The sequence below is a fragment of the Euprymna scolopes genome, chromosome 39, assembly GCF_053919585.1.
Source record: "Euprymna scolopes isolate OS-2025 chromosome 39, ASM5391958v1, whole genome shotgun sequence".
Taxonomy (NCBI): domain Eukaryota; kingdom Metazoa; phylum Mollusca; class Cephalopoda; order Sepiida; family Sepiolidae; genus Euprymna; species Euprymna scolopes.
Genome location: NC_136520.1, coordinates 20,057,123 through 20,063,535, shown reverse-complemented (window position 1 = coordinate 20,063,535; position 6,413 = coordinate 20,057,123). Strand labels below are relative to the sequence as shown.

Here is a 6,413-nt window from a genome sequence, read left to right as displayed (position 1 = left end):
CAGTTCGTTTTAAATTAGAATCAAAACTGTCTACAAAGAAAATGGCACTTCTAAAGTTATATTTTGTGTGTAAACAGTTTTTATTTTAATTCTTTTAATTCGCTAAATTATTTTTTTTCGTTATTGATCTTTAAAGAAATGTAAAATGAAACAGAAAATCAGAAAGATAAGAAACAAACGCCCACACATGGCACATAACATAATCACCTTGCTTTGACGTCACTTCCTGGTTTCTTTTCTATACTTGACGTCAGTTCCTCATTTTTTTTTGTAAATGACGTCACTTCTTTCAGAGAAATACTGAAGAAAACTTCTTTCGCCAAAGCTCGTTGAGAGGAGACCCCTTTTTCTTTTAAAAAAAAAGTCACTTTTCAGGTAAGATTACCAGTTTTTAAGAATATTGACGTTTTTATTCAGGAAAGAAAACAAAGGTTTTCATTTAATCTTCGGTCAAAATTTAACCACATGAGAAAAAAAGTCGAAAGAAAATAGTTTTATGTCCTTCTCAAAGGTCACATTGGCTGAAAACGTGTAATTTTATTTTTAGATTTTAAATCTTTTTTTTTCTTTTTGAAATTATCAATCTCATTAAAATTGAATCAACTGATTTAGATTCATAATCGATTGCCACAAAACTTTGGATTTAATTTTATTTAATCTTTTTAGCTGATCTTACTCGAAGTAAAAAGAAATCTTGACAATCTTTGAACAATACTTTTTCTACATTGATCGAAGGACGATTTTTTTTTTTTTTTTTTTTTTTTTTGCTAATGCACTGATCCGCGTTATTTTTTAAATCGTATTTTCAAGTTTAATTAAAGTTTTATATGTTTTTTTTTAATTCAATTGTACAGACTAGGTACAAAACTTATCCCTGAGTGGCTTCTTGTCCTTAATAAGTGGTTAGCACCGTGTATAAAAAAAAAAAAAAGTCCCCTCCCCATGTTAAGAATGGCTTTTTAAATGTTATTTCAGCACGGATCAATAAGTGCACTCACTAGTACCTTTTTCTTTTCTTTTTTTTTTTAATGAATTAAAAATATTTGGTACTTATGCACTTATTTTACGTTATTTTGAAAGCCATTCTTAACATGAGAGGAGAGTTTTCTTATATCTAGTCTGTAATTCCACAATTTAATTAAAAAAAAAAGATATCGTGAAACTTGAATTTAGCTTGAAAATACTATTTAAAAAAAGTAGCACGAAAACAAATGTATACGCACCAAATATTTTAATAGATTTGGCAGGAATGACTTCAATTTTAATCGCATTTTTAAAAAATTAAGTGGTAAGATTTTTTTTTTTTTTTTTTCTGCGGATAATTGATACCCCACTTTTCGGTCAATCAGCAAAAAATCTCCTTTCTAAGCTATTTTTGTGGTGTAAAAGAAAGTTAATAGAACGTTATAATTTAAAAGTGATTCTTCACGTTAAAAATCGTGGTGCTTCTACACTTTTGGAGACGCCATTTTATTTCACGCACCTGCTCCCCAAATCCAGGGGAGACTATGGCCGAAGCATGAAATAAATAAAAAATTAAACTGGAGAACGATTGCAGTTAAAACAAATTCCAATTTCGACAATAAAGTGTAGAAGCACCAAAATCATTAAATAAACTTTTTAAAAATTCCTGCTAATATGAAAGTTAAGTCTGTTATCGACGATAATAATTTTATGGCTCGTTCAGGTCCGCTGATTTTTTTTTCATCTGGACTCATCCAAAACATTCTCAAGATTTAATTTGTATTAATTTAAGGTAATTTTGGAATTCTAGATTTTATTTCAATTTGTCGTAAAGTTAGATTTTTAGAATTTAAGTACTTCTGCAGTTTACGGACCGTTTTAATATATATTTTTTTTTAGATATTATTTAAGGTAAATATAATTTTTACGCTATTCTGTTAAATTGTCAAATAAAAGTACAAAATAAAGTCATCTCTCTATGTTAAGAAGGGGTCTCTAAATAACATTATTTCCGCATGGTCTGTAAACTGAGAAGTACCACGAATTTTTAATGAGTTCTACCTTAAATAAAATTTGATTACCACATTTTTTAGTTGAGGACCCTCTTCTAAATATCCCCCCCCCCTCCCATCATTAAAAAAAGTTATTTTCGTTAATCGGGAAAAGAGATGTTAATTAAAATGATTTATTTTAATTTTGTAGTTCTGTGAAGAAATGGATTTGAATAATAAATTTAGATTGAATTTTTCGACCACGTGACGACGCCGATGAAAATCTTTCGTTTCCGGCTGAGTCTTTCGGTCCGGGTCCGCACATCCTTATAATCTTATACACGTTCGTTCGATTGTTGGGGAAATGGGTTTTAATTAGTGTAATGCCATTTGAATGCCTACTAGAAAGTATCGTCGATGAAAAAAAGATGTTAGAAGCTTTAAAAGATCTCTCGGTGTAGCGGGTGAATGTTAACACCCACAGCTAGAAAAAAAATGAGGTTCGTTTAACAATCATGTAAAATTGATCAAGTTTTATTTTTAAATAAGAAAATCAAATTTTATTGTTATATTTATATGTTGCGAATAGCAATCGACTTGTTCGCCATTTTTAAAACGATAAAAAAATAGCAAATGGAGATAACTCAATAATAATTAAAACTTGATTTGTCGTAATGCCTACAAATTCCCGTTTTCGGTTAAAATGATTTTATAAAAAATAAAACTGCGTTATCAATTTGTAATTTTTTAAATATATTTTCGCTTTGCCTGTATTTTTTTAATATTAACCATATTTTACTTTCCACCTTAACAATCCCATTTATAATGACGACTTTTCAGGTATGATGAAAACGAATATCGCATTTAAATTTGCCGCAAACAAGTAGTATTCGGGATATTAAGCAATGTAATTTCTAGTGGCCATCCCCCTCCTCCAGACACATTATTATATAATTGCTGCTGCCATTTTTATGACCTCATCTTTGAACCAGACACTGTTCTTATCGACCATTTTTAGTTTTGATTGAATAAGGTCATTCATTGTGTACTTCTTGTTTGAATTGCCCTGAATGCCACATCGATTCTCTTTCATGAAACTTTATACACTTTCAGAAGCAAACGTGTTTTTATGTTCAGCTAAACTAATGCCCCCCCCCCCAGCATTTGCATCATTATGTAATATTATGTAATACAAACCGCGCTTTTTTTTTTTTAATAGGATTTTCAAGTCAAATCCCATCTTGTTAACTTGTTAGATAAAAGCATAGTTAAGAAAGCACCCTTGTGACAAGGGTCCCTTGTCCCTCCTCGTATTAAGAATGGGTTTCTAAATGTTATGTTGAATACGAACCGTACGAAAGCATTTTGGTATTATTATACAAACACCGTGACAGTGTTAGGGTTAGGGTTAGGGTTTAGGGTTAGGTTTAGGGTTAATTCGCTGTCACGGTGTTTGTATAGTTTTACCCCTTGTAAATATGACACTTTTTTTTTACAAAGGCATCACCACATTATCAAGGCCCAGAGGCCACTCAAGGATAAGGGTTAAAGAGTGTACAGTAGAAGTTGGTCAATATAGTAATCATTAGTAATGAAAATTTGGTAAATTTAATAACTTATATGGAACGGCTCATCAAGAACTTATTTACTTTAGACTTGAACACAACCATATTGTAGTCAGCCGGAAAGCAGGAAAAGGGAAGACAATTCCACAGGCGTGCAGTTCTAAGAAAGAAGCTTTGTTCATGGAATCTACGTTTAGGTTTAGGCACAGATAAAGAGTGGGGGAAATTATTGATAGTGTTTACAGCTAGACGAGTGTTTCTTGTGAAAGTTTGGCGAGGGGGGACCATAGATTGAAGCTCAGTTGAACACTTTCCATGAAAATAACGATACATCAGAGACAAACTCGCAACATCTCTTCTGTGAGATAGAGGTTGCAAGGAGGAGAAAAGGACATCTCCTACGAGGCTACGAAGTCTATTTTGAACTCTATCAAGGCAGGACAAGTTCTTTCTAGCAGCTCCTGCCCAGATGTGGCAACAGTATTCCATCCTTGGACGTACCTGGCTCTTATATAGATAGAGAATAGCATCAGCAGTGAGATATCTACTGGATCGATAGAAAGATCCCACCATTTTTCCAGCGGCCTTGGCAACAGATTTGATATACGTGTTCCATTTAAGATCAGGAGTAATGGTCAAGCCCAGAAGCTTGTCAAAACTTGAGGCCTCCTGAAGACGACATCCATTCATTTCAATTGATGACAAATGTGGATCAGAACGTTGATGATGTAAAGAGAGAAGCTTGGTTTTAGATGCATTAAAAGTAACCAGCCACTCCTTTCCCCATTGTACTACGTGCTCAAGATCAGAGGAGAGAGAATTGGAGAGAACTTGCTCGTTTACTGTCTTAGATGTGGTACCATAAATGGTAGTGTCGTCAGCATAAATGTCTACAAATGATGTAAGGATATGATTTGGAAGATCATTAATGTAGATCAGGAAAAGAGTTGGGCCCAGGATGGATCCCTGAGGGACACCGGCATTAATACTGTGAGCTTCTGATTTTTGCCCCTCAACTACTACTCTTATGAACCTATCAGAAAGAAATGATTTAATAATTGAGAAGACTTTTCCAGCTATACCATAGCTAGCGATCTTATGAAGTAAACCTTTATGCCATACCCTATCAAAGGCTTTAGATATGTCAAGAGCAATTGCCCTAGAAAGATTGCCACCGTCGAGAGATTTGCTAATCCTATGCGATATAACTGTAAGGACATCTGCTGTAGATCTAGCAGAACGGAAACCATATTGAGTGTCACTAAGAAGGTTATTTTTGTTGAGATGTTTGATTACTTCTGTATTTAATACAGATTCTAGCAACTTACTCATGACGCACAGGAGACTTATTGGCCTGTACTGAGAGGGGGATGAGCGATCACCTGAATTCTTAAATACAGGGCATACTGATGAGATTTTCCAGGGAGATGGGAAACTATTCTCCTTAAGACAACGTTTAAACAGTTTTGTAAGTATGGGCGCTAGTTCAGGTTGAAGTTTTTTGAGTACTATAATTGGAATACCATCAGGGCCAGTTGCTTTACTGGAATCAAGGTTTTTGATTAGCTTGGCAACATCACGTACAGATATACGTATATCACATAGCGTGTTTTCTGATACAAGAGGAAATATTGGGGGCTGGCGGTCTTGGTCGCAAAGGGTAGAATTAGCTGCAAAGTTCTTGACAAAGAGTTTGGCTTTGTCTGATGCTGACGAGATTACCTCAGATCCATTGATAATAGTTGGGATGGAGCACACGCTTCTGTTCAGGATTCTGTTTGCTATTTGCCAAAACTGGTGGGAACCAAGCCGCTGCTCAGCTACTTTGGACTTAACAGATTGAGCATACAACTCTCTTGCGTTCCTTATTACTTTCTTACAATGGTTGCTGGCAGTCCTGAAAACGGCTTTAGTTTCCATACATCTATTACGTTTGAAGCAGTGGAAAAAGTGATTTCTGTGCGCAATGGCAGCAGCACATTCTGGAGAGAACCATGGCTGGCTGTTAGGTTTTTGCTGAAACTTTTTAGAGGGTATGAAATGGTCAATACCTACAATTAACCATTCAGTTAGGTCTAATACTATAGAGGACACATCCTTTTTAAACATGGAATGCAGAGGTAGATCAGATATAAATGTACGGAAGCTATCCCAGTCAGCCTTAGTGTATCGATATACTGTACGATGAAGAGGTACGTCTGGGGACTTATTACATTTCATTTTTATCTTAATTGATACAACAGAGTGGTCGGAAGATCCAAGAGGCGACAGAACAGAAACTGAACATAATTCAGGGCAAGTTGTGAGAAAAAGGTCTAGTAGGCTCGCATACTGGCCGTCATTATCGGGCACACGGGTAGGTTCCTGAACAATCTGAGTGAGGTCATAGGCAATGGAGAAATCATGACAGAACCTCCCCTCATCATCGGTCTTGTTTGAGTGGGTCAACCATTCGACGTTGTGAACATTGAAGTCTCCACATACGTGAATGTTAGCTGAAGGATAAGTAGAAAGGACTTGGTCAATTTTCTCAGATATGCTTTGAAAGATAGTAACTCCGCTGTTGTGGGGGTGATAGAGAGTAAATATAAATGCAGTAGTGTGAGCTAAAGCAACCCGGAAGCACATATAGGGTAAGTTAGGATCTTCCCTGGAGATGTCCCTCCCACATGGAAAGCTATCTTTAATATAGGCACATATTCCATGCCCATGGCGATCTTGGGGGTCAGATTTAGAAGTTAAGTTAGAGTATCCTGTAATTGCAAACTCATCAAGGGAAATAGCCTGTCCAATGCCAGTTTCACTTAAAAATAAAAGGTCTGGTTTAGTCTCCTGTAATTGGGTTTCAACCTCTGGAAGGTTAGAACGTAGACCCCTGATGTTGGAGAAGGAG

General features: G+C 35.4%; 1 protein-coding gene across 1 annotated transcript in view; it reads left to right on the top strand.

The window, feature by feature from the left end:
- The first annotated feature begins 236 nt into the window (after positions 1–236).
- Positions 237–6,413, top strand: part of LOC145263670 (cytochrome c-like) — a 30,704-nt gene continuing 24,527 nt past the window's right edge. Inside the window, exon 1 of the mRNA XM_080120545.1 lies at positions 237–375. The gene's annotated coding sequence lies outside the window, so the exon portion shown is untranslated. The remainder of the gene's footprint in view (positions 376–6,413) is intronic.